General features: G+C 50.7%; 1 protein-coding gene and 1 long non-coding RNA gene across 2 annotated transcripts in view; one reads left to right on the top strand and one right to left on the bottom strand.

Moving 5' to 3' along the window:
• LOC123002138 (uncharacterized) overlaps positions 1-16,118 on the bottom strand; it is a 35,345-nt gene extending 19,227 nt beyond the window's left edge. The window contains exons 1-2 of the long non-coding RNA XR_006411705.3: positions 16,034-16,118; positions 5,744-5,842 (exon numbers count right to left, since the gene is read on the bottom strand). This is a non-coding gene — a long non-coding RNA (uncharacterized LOC123002138). The remainder of the gene's footprint in view (positions 1-5,743; positions 5,843-16,033) is intronic.
• Positions 1-22,635, top strand: part of SHC3 (SHC adaptor protein 3) — a 100,726-nt gene that overhangs the window by 30,720 nt on the left and 47,371 nt on the right. The gene's annotated exons all lie outside the window — the stretch shown is intronic.

Genomic DNA, 22,635 nt, shown 5'->3' with positions numbered 1-22,635 from the left:
CTGTCCCATCATGCCTCTGATGTGGCTGCGTGGCTCTTCGGCTGTGCCGTTTCTTCACAAGCTCGTTCAGGGATCGGAGCGAGCATACTGTGTGGTGTGGGGCAATGCCGTGCCTCCTAACGTCGTATCAGGCTCTGAGCAGCTGCTGTGGCTGGAGATGGACGCAGAGGAAGGCACAGGGCTGCCGGCCTCCGGGGGAGCCACCTGTGGTCCAGGGACGGATGCTCTGATTGCATCACCCCACCCAGTAGAATGACGGAGACACCGAGGCGGTGGGCTCTGGATGTCTGCTCAGGTCTGACAACGGTGGTGTGATCACCACATGCCGCACCGAGTGGGTGGGACTCGCTTCTGTTGCTTTCTCACTTTGCAAACCCAGAGGAAGTAATTCGGAAGGTCCTGTATTTGAAAATCCACGCTATCTGTGGTGTTAAATCTGTGCGTTTACACGTGGTGCATGACACAGCAAGCAAGCCTGGCTTTTGCTCGGGCGCCTGGGTGCAGCCTCGTCTTCCCAGTTAGAACACTCGATGATGGTACTACCGGTTCCTTTCTCACTACAGAATAAACACCTCTAATGTCGACTCAAGTTCAGCATGCCGGAAGAGGAGCAAGTCTGTAGCGCTCTTCCCCGGGGCGGGTTGACTGTCAGAAATAGAAAGGCGACGGCGGGTGCGAATAGTCTGCCCACCCGTCCCTGCGTATTCGGGGAACGCAGAGCTGCTCCCTTGTGACTTTAGCCTTACCGCTTCATGCTAAATTTACTTGTTCCAAACACGTTACACGTTTCACGGCCGAGCCTCTGGCAGCCCTGTACCCCGCGGGGCGAGGCCTGGCAGAGAGGAAGCTAGTTTTTTCCCGGTTTAGAAGGCTCTCTGACAACACCCGCTCCCTGCGTGTAAGCTCACCCGGGCTCTGGAGTACAGCCGAGTCCTCCTCCGTCAGCACCCAGGATAACTTTGTGCCCCTGTCTCCTGCATCAGCATCTGCTTGTGACAATGTGCTGGGCACAGCTGCCCAGCAGGCCACACCCCAGGAGAGGCCTGGAGTCACAAGGCAGTCCGACAGGTATTCAGTGCAAGCGTGCACAAATACCACAGACACTCAGGAGAGCGTCCCCAGGGCCTGAAGAAGTCTGGGAAGGCTTTCTGGAGGAGGGAACATTTTAAGCCAGTAGATTCTTCCCCCAACTACATGTCAGATCCAAAGGAAGTATAGCACAGAGGCCATTGCTTTCACAGGGCTGGGCTCTGAAGCCTGACTACAGGGGCCTCTGGGGCGTGGGAGGTTACTCCTGAACACACTGCAGCTGGTTCCACAAGGGGTTCCGTCCATCTGACTCTGCAGTGATCCCAGTGCGTGCTGCAGGGTGGGGGCTGAACCAGACATGCAGGGAACACAGGGGCAGTCTGTACCCGTCTGAGGTCCCGCCTAGAGCTGGCTGCTATTAGGACACCAGGAGAGCCCCGGGGCAAAGGGACGTAGGGTCTACTTTCCTACAGGACTCACTTGTGAGTTCAGTCTCTGCATTCATTATGCTAATGGATTCATTCGCTTGGTGAGCATTAAGAGACATTACTTCTGGAAACATCCGGCATAGGCCGTGCACAGTGAAGATGCCCAAGATGGTTCCCTTGACCAGACCCGCACACGGTCATGCCTTCTTCTGTGCTCTGAGCAGACCCTGAGACTCGGTATGGGGAGTTATTTTGGAGGGTGTTGTAGGGAGGCTGGTAGGAGCAGGGAAGGGGGTCACTGACAGAGGTCCCATCACTGGCCAGCCTCATTCTCCCACCGTGGGATAGGGATGCTGGCACATTTGCCCACCGACTGCCTCCCACTAAGTTAAGTGAAATTGAGGATTGTCGTGGGCAGAGGACAGAGGCCCACAACTTGGGGGCACCCCGACCGGGCTGAGGACGCCACAGGAGCATCCATCAGAGTGGCCTGTGCCAGAGTGGGCCCCTGAGGCAGCAGGATGGGATCACCATGGACCCCAAAATGGGCTCGGAGCATCAAGATGACGGTTCCTGGCCTGTCCATCTAAATCAGACTTTTCGGTTGTGGCCCCTCTGAACAGCTGTCCTGGTGCTGACCCCGCCTAGCAGAACCCTACATATAGCGGAGGAGGCTCCTAATCCAGTGGGCAAGTCAAGGGACCCTTGGGCACCAGCCGAGCACCGCCTCCCAGCCGCTTGCTACCTCTCTGGACTCGGGTTCCTCTCTCCAACTTTCTGTGCAATTTAACACTGATAATATAGGTATTGTAATTATAATTGATAAATGATTAGTTGGTAATATTATCTGCTGGTTGATATTATTAATAATTATCAATATCCATTCGATACAGGGTATTTTTTCTAGCTGAAGAAAGACCATAATTTACTACTGAAAAGGGTAAATTATTTAGTAATGTGGCTTTACTTCCACTTGAAACAATATTGTCTAGTATTTCCTTATGTGTTCCTGCTTTGCCCGCTGCTAATAATAATTGAACGTAATACTAGTCATGGCTCTTGTACTGAATACTAACTGCATTCCGTGCTTTGGGCTGAGTGCATCATTCATTCATTCAACAAACATGTGTCAATCATATGCCATGTCCAGCTGCTGCTTGGATATTGAGAATAAAGCGCGGGGGAAGAGCTCACCTTCACCACACGACCTTGCCGTTTTTGTCAATGGAAAGGTGAGTACGGTCAGATGTCTGCGAGTGATCTCAGAGAGTGGCGTCCGCATGCAGGGCTGTGTGCTCCCAGATGTGAGGAAGCGGGATGGGAGAGTTCTCGCAGACTGAGACAGTGCAAGCTGGGAAGTGTCCATGGAGATCAGAGCCAGAGTGCCGTCAGCAGTGCCCCCAGCAGTGACGCAGCCCCGTCGAGGGCTGGGGACAGGTGTGTCCTTTGGGAAGCACACGCCCAGCCAAGCCGCCAAGGTGCCGCTGGGAGAGGGGACGTGCTGCAGCTCGCGAATGCCCCTCCTGGCTGCCGCAGAATGATGGCCTGAGCAGGCTCAGAGGGAAGGAACCAGAGCGCAAGGTCTGTGGGAGGCCCTCAAGGTCGGTGAGCGTGAGGGTCTGTTTGGAGACAGCATGGACTTGCAAATAGGGCTCTGCCCCTGATCCACTTCCTCAGCTCATCCTGGGGCTGTTCATCCTGGGCTTCAGCAACTCTCATTAACTTTCTCCAAATAACAGGAGGAAATGTAATAAAAGTGTTAACAAAAAATTTCATGTGGATGGTTTAGAGAAACAAGTGAGGGACAGCATGGGATGCAGTGGGGTGGGGTGAGACAGGGTGCAGGGACAGAGGAGGTGAGGAAGGGCGAGCTGGGGGGTGGACTGGGGTGGGCTAGGAGAGGTGGACAGAGAGCCATGCAATCGTCTCCAGGAGGTCCTGGGGACAGGTGTCTTCCACTTCTTGCCCTGAACACCTGCGTGAAGAGTCTGGTTCTCGCTTTCTCCCCACCTGGACAATCCAGACATCCTTCTACTTCCGTGTGTCCCCTTTCCTCTCATGCTTGGCTAACAGCATGTCAGGCCAGACCTGCGGTCCTAACGCTCTGGTAAGCTGGCTACAGAGCGCAGGCCCATGGTCAGCAGCAGTCACCGCCTGCGGGCATGAGCACATCCAGCCAGGGTCCTGGCTCCTTGCCAGGAGGGTCGGGGTCAGCTGGGCCGGCAGGGACAGGCGCGGGCAGCCACTGGGCTGCACAGGAGAGCCAGGCTCTCACAGGATGTGTGGCAAGGAAGGGCAGGTGGCTGGGGTGAGCCCAGGTGTCATTGAAATGAGGAGAAAGGGTTAGAAACGGTGTCTACGAGTGTTAGCAAAGCAGGTTGAGGACTTTGCAGAGACTCACGTGCAAGCCTCAGGATTTGTTTTGTTGTTAGCTTACCTCCTTAGCAGCCTACTAAGCTGGCTCCTGATAGAACTTTCTGCGTGGTAGACATGTCACACTTTGCATGTTGAGAATGCAGGAGCTTTCTTAATGGCTGTGGTGCCCTCCTGTGGGATTCTCTCACAGTGGGTCGGGCTAAAACCTGGGTGCAGATGACGCTGCTAAGATCTCTGGGTGAAGGGAGCAGGCATGGAGGACCTTTGTGTTTTCTCTACCATAGTGCACCAGAAGGAGGGGACCCCCACCTGACCTGGGCTCCCCTGGTGTCTGGATTCCTTCCAGAACCCAGCAGGCTGGGCAGAGGGGCCATAGGGATGGTCTGTGTTCTGTCAGCGCTCCGACGCTGGGGCGTTGGGCTCCAAAGATCTGATGCACAGGCATGCATCATCTTATTTTCTAGAGCAGTGGTTCTCAAACTCAGGCATATACTGAAATCACAGTCTGGAGTGGGGGCCGAGAATTTGCATTTGCAACAAGTCTTCAGGGGATGCTACCGCTCCCAGTCCAGGTACCACCCTTGGAGACGCAGTGCTCCAGAGTTCTATCTTTAACTTCTGAACCATTTGCAACTCCCATCTATGAAACCACAGCTTTGAAAATGAGTCCATTTATTTTTTTTTCAAGTGATCCCACTCATCCAGAAATTTTAAAAATGGAGAGCATAGTTGACTTAGTGGCTTAGCATGGTTTAAATAGAATCCATGAGATGAGTATATGGCATTCACTCTACACTCTCCTTAAGGACCATCTGGCTTGGTGTATATTTATAATCCTCATGCCAGAAGCACATTTGTGTCAGGATGTACCTCTCTGATTGCTCCTTTTCTGTCTCCTTCTCTGAGTTCACTTGCCCCCCAAATATATCCTTCCATAAAGATCTCCTTGCCTTGTAGAGAACAGTCTAGCATTATAGGTTCTGGGCTTCTGTGTGCGCTGAACCACTTTCCAGATGTGTGCAAGTGACTTAAATTCTCTGCGTCTCTGTTTCTCCATCTTTAAAATGGGAATCATTACAGTACCTCCTTCAGAGGGTCAAGAAATAATTGAGTTAATATCTGAAAAGCACTTAACGTGTTGTCTAGTGCATGGAAGAGCTCGAGACATGTTTGCGGATATCGACATGTTTGTCGATATCGACATTTTCACGTTCATGATATTCTGTTCAGGTTGGCCATGTCATTGTCCTAAATAATCCAGGTGCGTAAGCCACGGATCTGTGTCCACATCCCTGAATCTTCTGAGTCCTGTACTAGAGCAGCTGAACAGATCTGTGTCTTCTTGGGCACAGCTACCAGGACCCGAGCATTGGATCTCTGCTCCTGTTCTCACCTCCCACCACCTCACCTCCAGTACCACCGTCCGGCTCAGCTCACATCTCCTGGAGTACTTGTCGTAACTACAACCCACACCTTTTCCCAGAGTAGAAACCAGGACTGTTCTACCTTATCTTTCTCCCTTGTTCCAACGCTAGTGTTTGTTGGTTCTCCCTGGGCAGCCTCTCTAGTACTTCCTTCTGCTCTCTCCTTCAATCCCCTGGGCACCTGCTCATGGATTAGTGTCCCTGAGACATATTACTCCCCATTAACCTTCCTTGTTTATATATTACCTGCAGAATACAATGAAACATTCTTAATTTAGCAGTCGGTGTTCTCCTTGACCCGCCCCAGCTACCTTTCTAAATATATATCTCATGATGCCCCATTAGGCTTCCTTTGTACAACCATGCTGACCTGCTATCGCCTCATTCTCCTGGTGCATGGTGAATGCCTCAAGGCCAAACATTCAGCAACAGAAGTGTCCACTTTTGCCCTGAGCTATAAGACCACATTGTTTGAATTGCTCTTACCTCATTGGACGTTGGACATTGAGGCTTTTACCTCATTGGACGTTGTAGTAGACTTCTGAAGACATAGATCGTATTTCATCTGCTCTAAAATATCATTTCCTGTAAAAAAAAAACCACAAAAACCTCATTATTTTATAACCACTAAAAGAAAAGCACTGCCTATTAAAATATGACATAATGCTCTCAGATCACCAGAATCAATTTATATGTGTATATATACTGAAAAAGCTATTTTGTGTTTTTGAAGGCCCAGATTTATATCATTGTAACTCTTGTACATCTGTTAAAAAGGAAAATATAAGCAATATGAAAAAGGTATCCCTAAAACTTTTTTCCAACTCAGAGCCTGAATATCATGAACCATTTCTTTTTTTTTAATTTTTCTTTTTATTATATTATGTTAGTCACCATACAGTACATCCCTGGTTTCTGATGTAAAGTTCGATGATTCATTAGTTGCGTATAACACCCAGTGCACCATGCAATACGTGCCCTCCTTACTACCCATCACCAGTCTATCCCATTCCCCTACCCCCCCCGCCCCTCTGAAGCCCTCAGTTTGTTTCTCAGAGTCCATAGTCTCTCATGCTTATGAACCATTTCTTGAGTCAGAATCATTGCTGTGTTTTCTCTAAGTTTTATTGTTCTTTAGGCCATTTCAAGAGCATTGGAAATCAATGAAATTGGAATCAGAAAAAGAATAGAGAATATATTCTAAACCAAAAGGTGTTTTTTTTAAAAAAACACTAAAATTGATAAACTATTAGATCAATCATGGAAAGGGAGAAAATTTGGATCACGAAAAACAGGAATGAAGGAGGGGACATTATCATAGATACTACAGACACTGGAGGATAATAACAGAATATCATGAATGACTTTATGCCAATAAATTGAATAACTTAGATGAAATGGACAAATTCCTTGAAAGTTAGAACTACCAGAATGGCTTAAGGAAAACAATAACCTGAATAGACTTATATCTATTAAAGAAATTAAATTCATCATAAAAACAAACAAACAAAACTTCCCAAGGAGAAAGCTCTAGAGCCACATGTTTCTGCTAGTAGAATCCATCAAACATTTAGGATGAAACAACACCTGTTCTTCACAGTCTTTTCCCGAAAATAGAAGGGAACATGTTCATTCTATGAGGTCAGCATTATCTGATACCAAAACCAGACAAAGGCATTAAAAGAAAATAACAACAAAAAAAAACCCCTTGTAAACCTCTGAGAAACAAACTGAGGCCTTCGGAGGGGAGGGGGGTGGGGGACTGGGATAGGCTGGTGATGGGTAGTAAGGAGGGCACGTATTGCATGGTGCACTGGGTGTTATACGCAACTAATGAATCATCGAGCTTTATATAAAAAACCAGGGATGTACTGTATGGTGACTAACATAATATAATAAAAAATATATATATAAAAAAAAAAACACCTTGTGAAATAGACACAGAGCCCTAACAACATGGTAGCAAATTGGATCCAGCAGTTTATCAAAAAGATAATACTACATCATATACTGGAGGGGTTACCCAAAGATTGTAAGGTTGGCTCAGCATTAACAATTTAATCAATGTCATTCCCCATATCAGCAGACTAAAAAAGAAAAAAATATATGAAAATCTTAATATATAAAGAAAAGGTTTTGACAAAATTCAATATACATTTATGATAAAAATTCTCAATACACTAAGAATAGAAGGACACCCTCTTAATTTGATAACAGGACATCCACATAAACCCTACAGCCAACATCATTGTTAGGAGCTTTTATTTAACACTGTACTAGAGATCTTTGAGTGATAAGACAAGAAAAATGTAAAAAGCCATACAAATTGGACAGGAACAAATGAAATGGTCTCTATTTACATATGACATGGCCATCTATACAGAAAATCCTCAAGAATCTACATAAAAGCTTCTAGAACTAATAAGTGAGTTTAGCAAGGTCGCAGAAATCAACTGCAAAATGAAATTACATATACAATAGCATAAAAACATGAATTAGTGTTAATTTTAACAAAATGTGAGATTTATATGCAACAAACTACTAAACATTGATGAGAGAAGATCTAAATTGAGATATATATACATATATATACACACACACACAAATACATATACATATACATATATACACACACATATATATACATATATATATACACACACACACACACACACACACATATATATATATATATATATATATATATATATATATACTGTGTTCACAGGTTAGAAAACTCAGCATTGTTAAAATGTAAAATCTTTAAAAACTGATCTATACATTTAATAAAATTCTACTCAAAGTCCCACTAAGCTTTTTGTAGAAATCTATAAGCTGGTTCTTCAATGTATATAGTCAAGAACCTAGAGTAGCGAAAACAATTTCGAAAAAGCAATAGTATGTTGAATAAAAATGGTGACAGTGGACATCCTCGTCTTGGTTCCTGACCTTAGAGGAAAAGTTTTCAGTTTTTTCACCACTGAGTGTAGTATTGGGCTTGTCCCATATGTCCTTAATGATGTGGAGGTACGGTCCCTGTATACCCAGGTTGTTGAGAGTTCTTATCAGGAATGTATGTTGAATTCTGTCAAATGATTCTTCTGAATTTATTGAGATGATCATATGATTTTTATCCTTCATTTTGTAAATTGTGGTGCATCACACTGCCTGATTTGCGAACCATCCTTGCATCCCTGGGATAAATTCCATTTGATCGTGGTGAATGATCCTTTTAATGTACTGCTGAGTTGGGTTGGCTGATGTTTTGTTGAGGATTTTTGCATCTATGTTCACCAGGGACGTTGGCCTGTAATTTTCTTGTGGTGTCCTTGTCTGGTTTTGATATCAAGGTAATGCTCCAGCCAGAATCACACATTGCATTTAGTTGTCAAGTCTCTGGGGTCCCTTCCACTGACACAACTGCCCAGCCTTTCTTTGTCTTTCTTGACATTTATAAGAAGAGTATAACACTGGGTATTTTGTAGAATTTCCCTCAATTTTAATTTGTTGCCTTTAGGTTATGTATTTCTGACAGTATAGAAATTGTGTTCTTTTCAGCACTTGTTAGGAGGTGCATGATGTCACCTTGTCTCAGTAGCAATGATGTCACTTTTGATGATTTAGTGTATATTTTTCATATGCATTCTTGACATAATAATGTTTAGACTGTATATAAAAGCTTATATTCACAGATCCTCCCTTAGAATCATTAGCATTTTCCCATCATCAAAATCTATTCGTATTTGTTTGTCATTTATTGAGAAAGAACAAAGTCTAAAGTGTCTGAATGCAGTGGGGCAGGGGGATTGAGACACGTTGCCTTCTAAACACAGGGTTTGGGGCACCTAGGTGGCTCAGTTGGTTAAGCGTCTGACTTTGGCTCAGGTCATGATCTTGGGGTCCTGGGATTGACCCCCGTGTCGGGCTCCCCACTCAGCAGAGAGTCTGTTTGTCCCTCTTCCCCTCCCCCTACTCATGCATGCACACGATCTCTCTTCCTCCTCTCTCAAATAAATAAAATCTTAAAAAATAAAAATAAAAAAAGGGACACCTGGATGGCACAGGTGGTTAAGCGTCTGACCCTTGGTTTTAGCCCAGGTCATGATCTCAGGGTCGTGAGACTGAGCCCCATTCAGGCTCCATGCTCAGCAGGGAGTCTGCTTGAGTTTCTCTTTCCATCTTCCTTTGCCCCTCTCCACTGTGCTCTCATGCATGGGCACTCTCTCTCCCTCAAATAAATACATAAATCTTAAAAAAAATAAAAGAAAATAAACACAGGGTTTGAGTTTCCTTGATGAGGTCTGGGTGAGGTGTCAGAACCCACCGAGCCAACGGGACTCACAGAAGGGCCCTCCAGAAGCTCATGGCCCAGCACATTGTAGGCGGTCAATCAATATTTGTTGAAATCTTAAACTTGCAGGAGTCTGGGGAAATGGCTAAAAATGAAGCATCAGAAAAAGCAGATTGTTAATAGTGGCGGCCCAGAGGATGTGATTAGTGAGACAAACTCCGTGTGGAAAAGGTGTTATTAAATCATTTCTCCTTCCTTTCTGCCCCCAGGGCCTTTTCTGGGAAAATTAGCACAGCTGCATGTGATGAGCAGCCTGAAAGTCATTTATTGTAGAAAACACAGCTTTCTTTGAGATGACATGGTGGCATAATGTCCTTTCTCTTTAAGTTTTTATTTACTGCTTACGACCTGGAAAAATGAAGACGTGGATAATTTCAGGATTAGCAATTTATAACTCCTTTTGAAGTATAGCCTTTAAGTGCTGGAGAGCAAATTCCATGAGCCAATCTGTAAGTTGCTCTCATTTACTCAAATGCGCTAAAATATCAGATGACAGAAACGTGTTGCTGAGCAGTGGGACTGACCCTGTCTTTGGAGGATGTGCTTTGTGGCTGGTGTTCTAAGGCAGTGAACCTTCTCTGCTAGATGCTGGCTGGTACCCGGAGGGGTGGGCAAGTGTCTTTGCCCTGGGGCGTCTCCCCAGGACCCAGGGTCCCTGCAGTGCCCCCTCTGGTGGAGCTTTTGACGCCACCTGTCCCACTTGGGGCGGGGGGCACACCTGCGCCAGGAAGATGCCCTGCATCCTGCCATCCCGTGCAGTGTCCTCGTGGTGCTTTCTTCTGTTCAAGCAAAGCCTCTTCTCCTCCTCAGGCCCCGGGTCTGGCAGGACCAGCCTCGCGCAGATGACTGTCAGACGGCTTGTCCCACTGGCACTCTGTCCAGAGCCCAGGCCCCCTCTCCCTGGGGAGGGCAGCTGGCAGGTGGCTCCCAGGAAATCTGACTTTCAGATCTCTTGAGGAGGTTTCCACAGTAGCAACAGACCCTCCCTGCTGCCTGTGACCACCAGGGCCCAGAAGCCCTTGCCCACATCCCTTGTGGACCCCTGGGACCTGCAAGACAGCCAGGTGACAGTGAAGGTGGGGCTGTCCCTGCAGCCTGCCTTCCCAGGAAACCCTTCTCTTGTGTGAATGGTGCATGGCCGTTCCTGTCAATGCTGGTGGCATGGGAGCTGGGCCCGAGAGGCCAGGACAAGAGGTGAAAACTGAGCTCCACGCCAAGGTGAGAATGTTGTGATGGCTGAGAATCTTCAGACTTCGCCCAGTGTTCCCAGGTTAGAACCACTGCATTCCACTAACCTGCATGCCCCCAAACTCAATTCTGTTTCATTATAAACACTGTACGTGCACATCCACTGGAAAAATGTTAGGAAACAAGCACAAAAAAAAAAAAAAAAGAAGGGACAGTTGTCTTTCATGTTTTGCAAGCACGCTTTATGCAAACTTTCGTGCTCTTCTTTTGTTCTTACAGGTACTAGTGAGTCATCAGGCTCTCAGAGTAACTGAATTGTGTGTTGTGTGGACATGGGATCTCCAGGTTACCCCTCCAGGGGATTCACTTCGTGGTGATGGGGAGGAACTCAGGCCTCCATATCTGGGGGGCCAAGTCTAGCACAGATCTTGCTTAGGGATGGGTGGGGTGGGGCAGGCCTCGTGGTCTCCACGCGGCTACCAGAATCCAGGACATAAGCAAATAATGATGTCCCGGTTCTCCGGGAATCAAGAGTCATCTTATGCCCACTTACTAGTGGGTACCATTTTGTATGTTCGGTGAAATTCTTGTTTTCATTGGACTGTGACTCTCATCTGTATTCGACATGAGTGCGTGTAGTGGAGTAGAAGCTGGCCCTCTGAAATGTATGTGCCTAAATATATGTTATTTATTATTTCTTAGCTGGGGTTTGTTTACATCTAAGGCAGCGCTTTCTGACGTGTGGCCAGACGCCCACAGAGCCTTTTAATAGCAGCGGAGCACAGGATGTGCTGAAGGATGGCCCACAGAAGCATATTATCGTGTAAGTTTGAAAGGGCCTTAGCTCAATTATTTAGAGCCTCAGGCAGGAATTTTATCATTATAGGCATAAAAGTGCATCAAAAAAATGAAGATGCATTTGACAGGAAGTACTGAAGATTTAATTATGCCCAGAATGGAGGAAGAGATTCACATTTGTTCGAATCTCAGTCAGCCGTCCGGGCCCCGTGGTCGGGCCCGTGGTCGGGCCCATGGTCGGGAGGCTTGTGGCGGCCTCCTGCCAGGCTTGAGCACCCAGCACATGGTGTCGGGTTTGGACTGCAATGACTGTGTTCTGGCTTCTACTTAATTGTCACTTTAAAAAATTTTACCATTTTAACCATTTTTAAGTATATAGTTTAGTGGCGTTAAGTACATTCACATTGTTTTGCAGCCATCCCCACTTCCCAAACTGAAACCCTGCCCCCATTACAAACCAACTCCCCGCCTCCCCACCCCCAGCGTCCACCACCCACGTTCTTTGCCTATGAAGTTGATGACTCCAGGGACCCCATGTAGGTGGGATCACGCGGTATAGCTGGCCCTTGAGCATTGGTTTTTAACTACACGGGTTTGCATAAATGTGGATTTTTTTCGATGAATACAGTCCAGTCCTATAAAAGTACTTTTTCTCCCTTATGATTTTAATGACATTTTATTTTCTCTAGCTTAGTTTATTGTACGAAGACAGTAGATGACACGTGACGTACAAGATATGTGTGAATCCACTGTGATGTTACTGGTAAGGCTTCGAGTCCACAGCTGGTCATTAGGAGTGAAGTTTTTGGGGAGTCAGAAGTTATGCACGGATTCTCAACCGTGTAGGGGCTGGTGTCCTAACCCCTGGGTTGTTCAAGGGTCAAGAGCATTGTCTTTTTGTGACTGGCTTATTTCATTTAGCATAATATCCTTAAGGTTCCACGGTACAGCGAGGGTCAGGGTTTCCTTCCTTTCTAAGGATGAGTAGTGTTTCCCTGTATGGATGGACCACGTTTTCGTTTATCCATCCTTCTGGTCAGGGGACACTTGGGCTCCTTCCGCGGTTTGGCGGCTGTGAACGTGGGTGTGCACGTACCTGTGTGAGACCCTGCTTCCAGTTCCTGAGCGTGTATACCCAGAGATGGAATCACTGGATGCCGCGGTCATCTGTGTTGAATTTTTGGAGGAGCCTCCCTCCTGTTTCCCACAGCAGATGAACCACTTCCCATTCCCAACAACAGGGCACAGACGGCCGATGTCCCCACACCCTGGCGAGCACTTACAACGTCACGTTGTGGTTTTATAATTGTCATCCTGATGGATGTGACTTGTCTCACTGTGGTTTTAACAGAAGAATCATTTGCACATGGAGAGTGTTCACTGTGTTGTCCAGAGCCCCGCCACACCTGAGGTGCACACCTGGAGCGGCGTTTGGGTTGGGTGGGGGTGGGTGTTTGCAGGGGACTCCCGTGCAGTGTGCCACTGCACACAGGGCTTGTGCTGTGGATAGATCCACCCCCTCGCCCACCCGTGAGGCCTCAGGCAGGCTACCTGGTCCCAGGTTCTCACCAGCAAAATGGAGATCACACTGAATCCTTCCACACAAGAAGATTCCCACCCTCACGGTGGTAGAGCAGGGCCACTTGGTCAAAACTCGGAACGTGCTGGTTGTAGCTTCACTGTGACTTCCACGGTCCTTCCTCCCGTGGCAAGGATGTCACCCCCTCACCAGGCACAGAATCATTGCTTGAAATGCTGTGCGCTCTGCTTGGAAATGACTCTTGGGTCCCTGTCCTCTTCTGTCCCCCCTCAGGGCTACTCAGGACTCTCCACCTCAGGCACTCACATTCACGTCAGTCCCCGAGGATGTGCCCAGCAAGCCCTTCCTCCTCCAGGCATCCCTTAAAAATACCACATTTCCGACCCCAAATCACTCCCCACTCATTTTCCTGTCACCTCAGATGCTCCTCGGAATAGCAGGTCCTACCCTAATCCCACTGGCTGGTTTTCTTCTACGTTTTATGCTTGTTTTGTGTTTACACATGTACTTGCTGAGGTACTCGCCTCTGGCCGAGTGTACAGATCTCGAGGGTACGGCTCCCTGGCATCTGCACACTCCAGGTCACTGTCAGCCAGCCCAGCACTCAGAACGGTTCCCAACCCCAGAACGTGCCCCACGCCCTCCCATAATCGGGGGGTTGCGATGTACCCTGGAGCCCGCCTTTCTCCTCTCCCTTGTCCTTCTGTCTGCGACCTTCACTCATGCTCTTGGCTGCCCCATTAGTGTGTTCTTCCCTGCGGCTCAGGGGCGCCCAGTGAGGGTGAGACCACAGAGCTGCCATGCTCACCCTTGCGCGTGTCTTCTGGGGGCCGCATGCCCACATTTCTCCCAGACATGGCCCTCGGGGTACACTGCTGGGCAAAGGGGAGGCTATGTTTCTTTTTGTGTGACTATAAACCTTCCACTAGCATCACTGAGGTCTGATGTACATTAGTAAAATCCAACACCGTAGGTGTTGTGGTGTGCTGAGTGCAGGCAATTGTGTACAGGTGCTAATTATTACAGCAGAGTGACACGGAACATCCCCTCCCCTCCAAATTCCACTGTGCTGTTGGCCGTCCACGGCCTTCCCAACCTCATGCAGCTCTGAGCCTTGGGGGTTACCTGTGTCGTGTGGGACTGTAGGTGGGATGCAGCCAGAGAGTTTCTTACAAAAGTAACTATGCATTTACGCACAGCCCGGCCCGACGACATGCGCCATGGGATGTCAGCGCCCCTGGCAGCATTGTCCACCTGCACCCGAGCTACAAGCACCCAGGTCGCCATCTCCGCCAGGAGCAGGCAAACAAATACTGCTGCATGCATGCTATAAATACACTCAGCAATAAAACGAAATGACTTAATGATGCATGTGGCAATATGGACTAGTTTCTTGTTCTATTTAAAAAATATTTTCCTTTTTAAAAATTTAATTAAAACAGTATTTTTGTAACAAGTCGAACAATGCAGATGTACAGAACGAAAGATAAAGTTTCTTGCTGTTCCACATGTCCACTCAAGGGGAGGGGGCAGGTAGCCACCTTTTTCTGCATTCATCCAAACACACACACACACACACACACACACACACACACAAGGACTGCCCCCCCCCCTTTGTTAGCAACAGGAACGGCACCACACCCGTCACTCCCTGGGTGTCCTTCTTCATGAGCAGATCAGGAGGTTTGGGTCTGACTCATTTTGTTGCAGCTGCGAGTCCCAAAGCCTCTGCACTATTTGGTCACCTTTCCCGTCCTGTGTTGCTTTGTAGCCAGAGGTCTGCAGCCAGGACCCATGGGCCTCTGTCCCCACGTGCACAGTGCTGGGTCCCGCAGGGCTCCTGCCTTGCCTGCTGCTGATGTTGCCACCAGCACGAGCCCCTTCTTCACAGGTCCGCGGCGCTGGGCCTTCCCGCCATGCACTGTAACGGTTGTGTGGTCACAGGCTGTTGCTGGTGTCTCACTTGGCGGCATCTGGCACCTCCTCCCCGACGTCCGCCGGCTGGTCCCGTCTCCCCTCTAACGACCTCCCTGGCGACATCATTTGTCCGCTCTCTGTTGGGTTCCTCTTTGTCTTCCTATCAACTCGTGGGACCCTCTTGCACATGAGATGTGTGCTGGAAATATTCTGCATTACGATTAAACGTTGAAATAAGAGTGCATTTATTCAAGAGGAGTTTTCCTGTCTTGAGGAGCTCCCTCACGGTGAGATGATGCTGACGACCTTCTCATATTTTTATGTCCTTTAGTTGTTACAATTGGATGTTCATTTCACGTGTGACAAGATGGCCTGGGCGCAGCCCGGAATCCCCCGTGGCGGTGAAATGCCGCCGTAGGGTCCCTTCAGTTCCCCCGGACACGAGGCGGTCCCCCGGACTCCGCGCCGTCCGCTGACGGTCTGCGGTTCGGCCCGGTGGTGCCGAGCTGGGCCGCCCGTGGTTCGGCCCGGTGGTGCCGAGCTGGGCCGCCCGTGGTTCGGCCCGGTGGTGCCGAGCTGGGCCGCCCGCCCGCCCTCTCTGGCCGGCTAGAAGGCTTCGTGGCGCCCGCTGCAGACCGCCTCAGGATGACAGGCACGACGGAATGAGCGGGCAGCGGTAGCGGGGAGCGTCCACCCCGAGGGGTACCGTGACCTCGCGCGCCGGACGAGGCCTGAGTTTCCGTTTGTCCCGTCCCGCGTCCGTCCTGCGGCCGTGCTTTCCGCCTCCCCGCGCACGGGACCCCCCTTCGCCCGTCGCCCGCCCGTCAGCGCGCGGCTCCGCACAGCGTCTTCCCTGTTTCTCTCTGCGCCCCAAGGCCTCACACCCCTCCCGGCGGCTTTCCCCTCACGTCCCTGCCACAACATAACGTCTCCCAGCGCTCACGGCACCCCCCGTGTGGCCTCCCTCCTCGTCCTCACTCACGCGTTTGGTGGCGCCTTCTCCTCAGCTCCCAGCCCGCACGGTCTCCTCGGCTGTCCCACTGCCCCCGGGGCGGGGCCGCTGTGCGCATGCTCCAGCCCCACAGACGGGAGGACCCAGCAGACCCCGCGGCAGGGCTGGCTCTTGTCCTCGCCGCTCCCACTGCCCACGGGGCAGGGCTGCTGTGCGCATGCTCCAGCCCCACAGACGGGAGGACCCAGCAGACCCCGCGGCAGGGCTGGCTCTTGTCCTCGCGGCTCCCACTGCCCACGGGGCAGGGCTGCTGTGCGCATGCTCCAGCCCCACAGACAGGAGGACCCGGTCCACCCCGCGGCGGGGCTGGCTCCGCGATCTTGGCCGGAGGCGGAGAGCGAGATGGACAGGGATGTGTCCGCTCTCCTGCGCCTTGTCGTCTGGGTGAGAGGCTGCGTCCGAGGCCCTCGCTGGCCTGGCTCACCCAGGCTGGGCGCCACCCCTCACGCGCGGTCACAGGATGGTGTATGTTTGCGGCGGCGTCCTCAGGGAACTTTCCACCACGAGGTGGGCATGTTACGTGTTCTCACGAGAAACATAGGCATAGGGCTGCTGCGCCGTGCCCAGGGTCCCCTGCAGGTTCAGGCGGCCTGGCCCACGTGACGGTGCTGCCCTGGCCTGCTGGGAGGCACCCTCATTCCTGGGAGACCCCGGGGGTGCACGCTTGCTTGCTCATGGGGGAGCTGATGGCAGTGCGGCCCCTGGGCCACTGTGTGCATTGCGTGAGCCGCAGAGGACACTCAGGCCTGGGAAACCGGGCTTCAGATCCGGAGGATCTAATTCAGATTGTTTCCTCTAATACACTGTGGTTCTGGGAACACTTACACACCTTCTCTGAACTTAATAACTTTTATTGTAGTTATTCATTTTTTTTCTAAATGGGAAGAATGGTTCTTACATCTCAGGTTGATGAGAGGCGTGAAGGCGGAGGTCAGCTGTCCCCACCCTTGGGGTGCTGGCTCTTCATGACGTGTGTGGACATGTGCGTGTGTGCATGTGTGTGCGTGTGTGTGCGCGTGTGCAAGCTGCCCTCCTATGCTGCGGAGTCCATCTTAGCCTGGACGCTGCCCTCCGGCCCCAGACGCCACAGCCCCCTCTGGCTCTGACTTTCAATTGAGGACACCTTTACTCCCAGCGACTGCCAGACACATTCTCCAAAGGCTAACCAGTGAGTCCTGTGCTCCGCTGGGGCCCCTCCTGTTCTCCAGTGAGAGGACTCCATGCTCACATGTACGGGGAAGCAGGTAAATACTGACAGAAAGTCCCACGCCCCTCTTCAGATAGAGCTGTCCGTAATGAGCAGACTGCAGTGATCAGGAAAGGAGGTATGTTTTGTTTCAGTAAATACTCCAGGAGCGCGGGCCGCCCACACAAGGGGTGCAATTTTTTAAAAATTTTATTTATTTAATAGAGCAAACAAGTGCAGGAGCAGGGGAGTGGCAGACAGAGGGACGAGCAGACTTCTGCTGAGCAAGGAGCCTGATGTGGGACTTGATCCCAGGACCCTGGGATCGTGACCTGAGCCAAAGGCAGATGCTTCACCAACTGAGCCACCCAGACGTCCCAAGGGGTACAATTAACACAGTGTTCAATGAGGAACAGTCAAACCAGCCTTTTCTCTCTTGCCTTACAGATGGGTTCTCTCCCTGTAAGGCACTTCCCGTGGAACTCGGGTGGGTGCCTCCAGGAGCCCGGTGCCGGGTCCCCCCGGGGTCCCTGACCCCGAAATCTGTGGTTCTCCATGCCCTGCTCTGCCCGCGCTTCTCCCGGCCCCGCGCACCTCGGTGCCGGCTCTGCCCGTCCATCGTCCTTTGACTGGTGGCCCTGTAGGTCTTTCCCTGATATTCAACATAGTTTTGAAGAAAAGCCCATTGCGTCCATGGAGTGCTTATTCTTAGGGCTTTGTTCTTTGGCTTTTTTAACTTCATGTCTCTCGTTTTCCAGAGTCAGTGCATATGATAATCTGTGGTTGTTGATATTGATAACATGGTGAGCAGGAGCACCCCTAGAAGAGGAGGGAGTGTGGGGTACAGCATGGCTCTCCCAGCCTCTGACCCCTGGGCTCCAGGGACCCCCTAACCTCCAGGTGCCCTGAGTGGGGAGCTTGAGGGGACAGCCCCCAAGATCAGGAGGGGAATTGGCTGGGATGGGACGGCCCCCAAATTAGGAGGGGAGCCGGCCGGGATCCCAAGTAGCCGCGAACCATGAGTGCCATTTGCTGTTGGGAATGTGTTTATTCTGCTCCGTCTCAGAGTATCTGCATTTAGTCCTCCCGACATGAGGGGCCAGGGCAGGGAAATTGTGTCGAGTGAGGAGGTCTTTTCCCTCAGGACTCAGGGAAATACCATTTCTTTCCTTTGGGGAAGAGTCTCTGGCATTTGCTGTGCTGACAACCCCGTTACTGTTTCATGGGTCCAAGTCTCCTTGGAAAATAGGAAAATTAATTTCTGGTTCCATTATTGACTTCCTGAGGATTTGTGCAATTCAGGCAAGAATATCTGGAGCCACTGGATGCGTGCACATGTGCGTAGATGGGTATGTGCGTGCACAGCAGACCCACGGTGCTGGAGTGGACCCACTGCTCCGGCCACCGTCCACATCGTCTTGGTACGTGAGACTAAGGATAAGATGTTAGTACAAATCCAAGAGTGGTCTCTTCAGTAGCTCATGCTTACACACGGGTCTACTTATTTTCCTGTAGTTTTCTAGAGACCATATGTTTCTAGGGACCATATGTCTGCAGATGAATCTGATTATGGTCAATGTGAACGTGCGTCATGTTTGGAGCCAGAATTGGCTGCCGGGACTCTACAGTTGTCTCCTACTCTCTCTGTCTCTGACGCTGTCTCTGTCTATATGTGTACATATGCACATGTATGTAATTATGTACAGACAGTTGACCTTGAACAACACGGAGGTTAGGGGCATGGACACCCCCCCCCCGGCGCAGTCAAAAATGCACGTACAACTTTTGATTTCTCAAAAACGTAACTGCTAATAGGCTGTTGACGGGAAGCCTTACCAAAAACATAAACAGTCAATTAACACATATTTTATATGTTATATATATCATATACTATATTCTTAGAATAAAGTAAGCGAGAGAAGAGAAAATGTCACTGGGAAGATCGTAAGGAAGAGAGGATGCATTTACGGGACTGTACCGTATTTATTTAAAAAATCCACACACAAGTGGACCCATGCAACTCCGGCCTGTGTGGTTCAGGGGTCAACGGTATAATCAATTCTAGGATCAGTTCGTGTGTCTCCATAGTTCAAGGTCCTCTTGGTTCTGAAGGCAAATGCGTCCTTGGAGCTTTGACATGAGTACTGATGATGGCATCATTGACAGTCATGTTGCCTTTGGCCCATGCCAGGCCCTGTGAACGTGAAGACACTCCTCGGGCTCGTGGATGATCTCATTTGGCCCTCAGAGCCCATGAGAGTGTGCCTCGCACGTCTGGGGTGGCGGGGACAGAATTCGCACGTGCGCTCTAACCTCTGCCTGTAGATCTCCGTGGGCGCACGGATCCACAGGGTCCTGTTGGTGAAGAAACACGTGTCTGTTCCTTGCCGGCGCGGACGATGCAGGGACTCGGAGGCATTTCTATCGCTAACGACCTTGAGGGTTGATGGAGCCATGCATCCCTGTTTTGGAAAGTGACTGCGTGTCTACGGGAGGTGGGTTCTGCGTTATGTTCCTTAGGCTTGTGTCCCTAGGAAAGGCTTGTGGGAAGCCAATTGGAGCAGAGCAAGAGCCACCAGCCCACCTGCCCGCCCGCCAGCCCACCTGCCCACCCGCCAGCCGGCCCCCAGCCCCTCTCCACCCCAGCCTGCTGCAGGACGGCCTGCGCCCCTGGACAGCCTGCTGCCTGGCGTGTTCCCACACCTGGTCCTTCAAATCTTCTCTTAATGGGATTCAGAAGGTGGGAGCTGCTTGGTGCAGTGATCAAGGACCTCTCAGCTTCAGAAGTCGGAAGAAAATACCGGCCCTGAGGAGGTGTCCGTGTGATGGGATTTTCCAGCACCTGCCGAACCTCCCAATCCAGAACTTGTGCCACATCCCCGGGCAGGCGCCGAATGTCTGATGCCCTGAATGTAGTCACTTGGAAGGCAAACAGTCACCTAAGTTCTGGATTCATAATTTGGATCCGTGAGATCCAAAGCCTCAAGGCTGGGGCACGGTTAATCTGAGTACACAGGAATGTAATACATGAGGCATGCAAAAAACACCCGCAAATCACCTTCCTAATGCCCAAAGTCACAGTGTGTGGTGTAGGTCAGAATCCCCTTCGTCCCCACTTTGGTGACATTTTTCTGATCTTGTCTCTTTAGAGTTCCAGACACGAGTGATTTGGTGAAGAGGAGCGATTTCGTGCCCCCCCCTTCCCTCTGCACCCTGCCTGTCCTGGGAACACCGTCATCCCCGGCTGTGATGTCCCCGGCCATGTCCCCAAACACAACCCTTGTTGGCAGCAGACAAGGAAAAATGAATCCCAATCGTGTCCCTGTCCATCCCAGCTCACGGGAAACAGAGCTTCTATTCCCGGCAAACCCAGAGTCTGGAACCTGGGACCAGTGACAGATACTTTCTCCCCTTAAGACTTTTAATGGAAATACTTCAGGAATGTTTCCCACACAGTTAATCATGGGAGGATCATACTTTTTTTGTTGTTTTTCCCTAAAACTCCATGGAAACCCACTAGGCCCCCTGTTCTTTGTTTTTATGTGATGGTCAGTCTGGTACGGCCACCAAAGCTGACACAGAAGCAGCCCAGGAATATCTTCCATGTCCCCGAGACAGAAGGGACAGCACTCAGTCAGGAACACAGATAGGGCCAGGCTGGGCAGAAGGCAGAGGACAGGAGAGGAGAGCCGAAGCCAGAGGCTTCATGCAGTTTCCTTGGGTAGGTAGGGCAGGGCAGGGCGACCCCAGCCAGTCTGAATAATCTCAGTGAGCTCAGAGTGAGCTATGCAGCACCCCTACTTGCCTGGCCCCTGGCCCCGCGACAATTCAGGCAGAGGAATGTAGTTCTAGATGCATAGACGGGCCAGACAGAGAAGGTCTGGCTCTGGCTGGGTTGGTTTGCGCCTTGCAGGTGTGCTTGGGGCTGAGCCCTTGGCTGAGAATTGGCCAGACCGGGAGGGGTACCTCTCCCCAGTCAGGAAGGTTTTTTAAGGTGTCCAAACTTCATAATATATAGAAAATGATCCCAGAGGCCACGTCTGAGTGGCACGTGACCGCTGAGCAGGGCTGCGTCCGGCACCTCCTATTGCTTGCACCTGGCTTTAGCTACAGCCCTCGGGCCTGCACCCTGCAGCTGCAGGAGCTCAAGGGGCAGGGCTTCATGCGGGTGGCCCTCCGTCGCCTGTGCTCTAGCAAGTGGGACAGGACGGGCACGGCTGGGTGATGACAGAGCCACCGTTTTACAGACATGGGAATATCGGAGACCGAGAGGAGGCCGGCGTTTGGTGGAGGTGGGGGCTCAGGGAACTGGGATGGAGGCCCGCCCCAAGCTTCACGGGGTGCCAACTGTACCCCGGGGGCCCTGCAGCTGCCCCCACGCCTCCTGCTGTCCTCTAGCCCCCCAAGGCTGTGTCACTACAGGTCACCTGCATTTCCTGGTGTTCCTATATAAACAGGAGCACGCAGCATGTGCTCTGTCATCTGTCCTCTCTCCCGCTGCACGATTACACTAGGACTCGTGCATGTCGTCAGGTGCATCCACGGCCTGCTCCTTTTGCCATGGAGCATAGGTTCACGTGGTTTCTTTATCTCCCAGGACAGATTCTGGTTTCTGGTCCCCACCCCTCGAGCTCCCAGTGGATTATAACGGCATCTAGAGCGTCAAAGGTCTTGTGATCCTGCAAGGACCATGGGATTCTAAGTCCCGCCTTGCCAGGGAGCAGGTGGAAAGGCACCTCGAGATCCACGGGCTGGAGTTCAGAAGAAGTGCCATCTCTGTGGTACCTCCCACACAGCTGGGCTTTGTAGCTGTGGATTCGCGGTCTCAGGGTCCCACTCCCTGGGCTCCGAAGGGCAGGCACTTACTGGTTGTGCACTCTAGGGCATATGGCTTAGCTCACCTGCCTCCATTTCCCCAACTGTAACATCAGCGTGAATGGCCCTACCTTCCGGGTGTGTGTGGATTAAATGAGGCCATATGTCGAGGGCATGGGGAATAGGGCCTGACAAGGTGTCCCCTGCTGTTATTAGTGTATGTATCCCAAGGGCCAGAGACTTTGGGGTCAAGTTTGCTCGCATCTCCGGTATTCCTGCCTTGCTAGCAGGAAGCAGATTTCAATGGAATTGGGTGCCATACGCTTGTGAAATTTGATCTTAGAAGATGCATCTCTCCAAATGGATAAGTGGCTCCTGAAATTTGGCAGTGGGGGCTGAGACGGCCAGGTTTCCATGGGTCTGTGGAGTCGTCTCTGCTCCGCGGCCATCACCTCAATGATGCCCTGAAGACAGTGGCACCCTCAGGCCCGCAGGGCAGCACAGCCACGGACCCATCCCGCCGGCCTGAGGACATGACTTCTTTATGAAGTTGCATCTGCCTAAAAGAGCA

The sequence above is a fragment of the Ursus arctos genome, unplaced genomic scaffold (assembly GCF_023065955.2).
Source record: "Ursus arctos isolate Adak ecotype North America unplaced genomic scaffold, UrsArc2.0 scaffold_33, whole genome shotgun sequence".
Lineage (NCBI taxonomy): Eukaryota > Metazoa > Chordata > Mammalia > Carnivora > Ursidae > Ursus > Ursus arctos.
The sequence above is the reverse complement of the archived record's forward strand: the minus strand, read 5'-3'. Positions and strand labels throughout refer to the sequence as shown.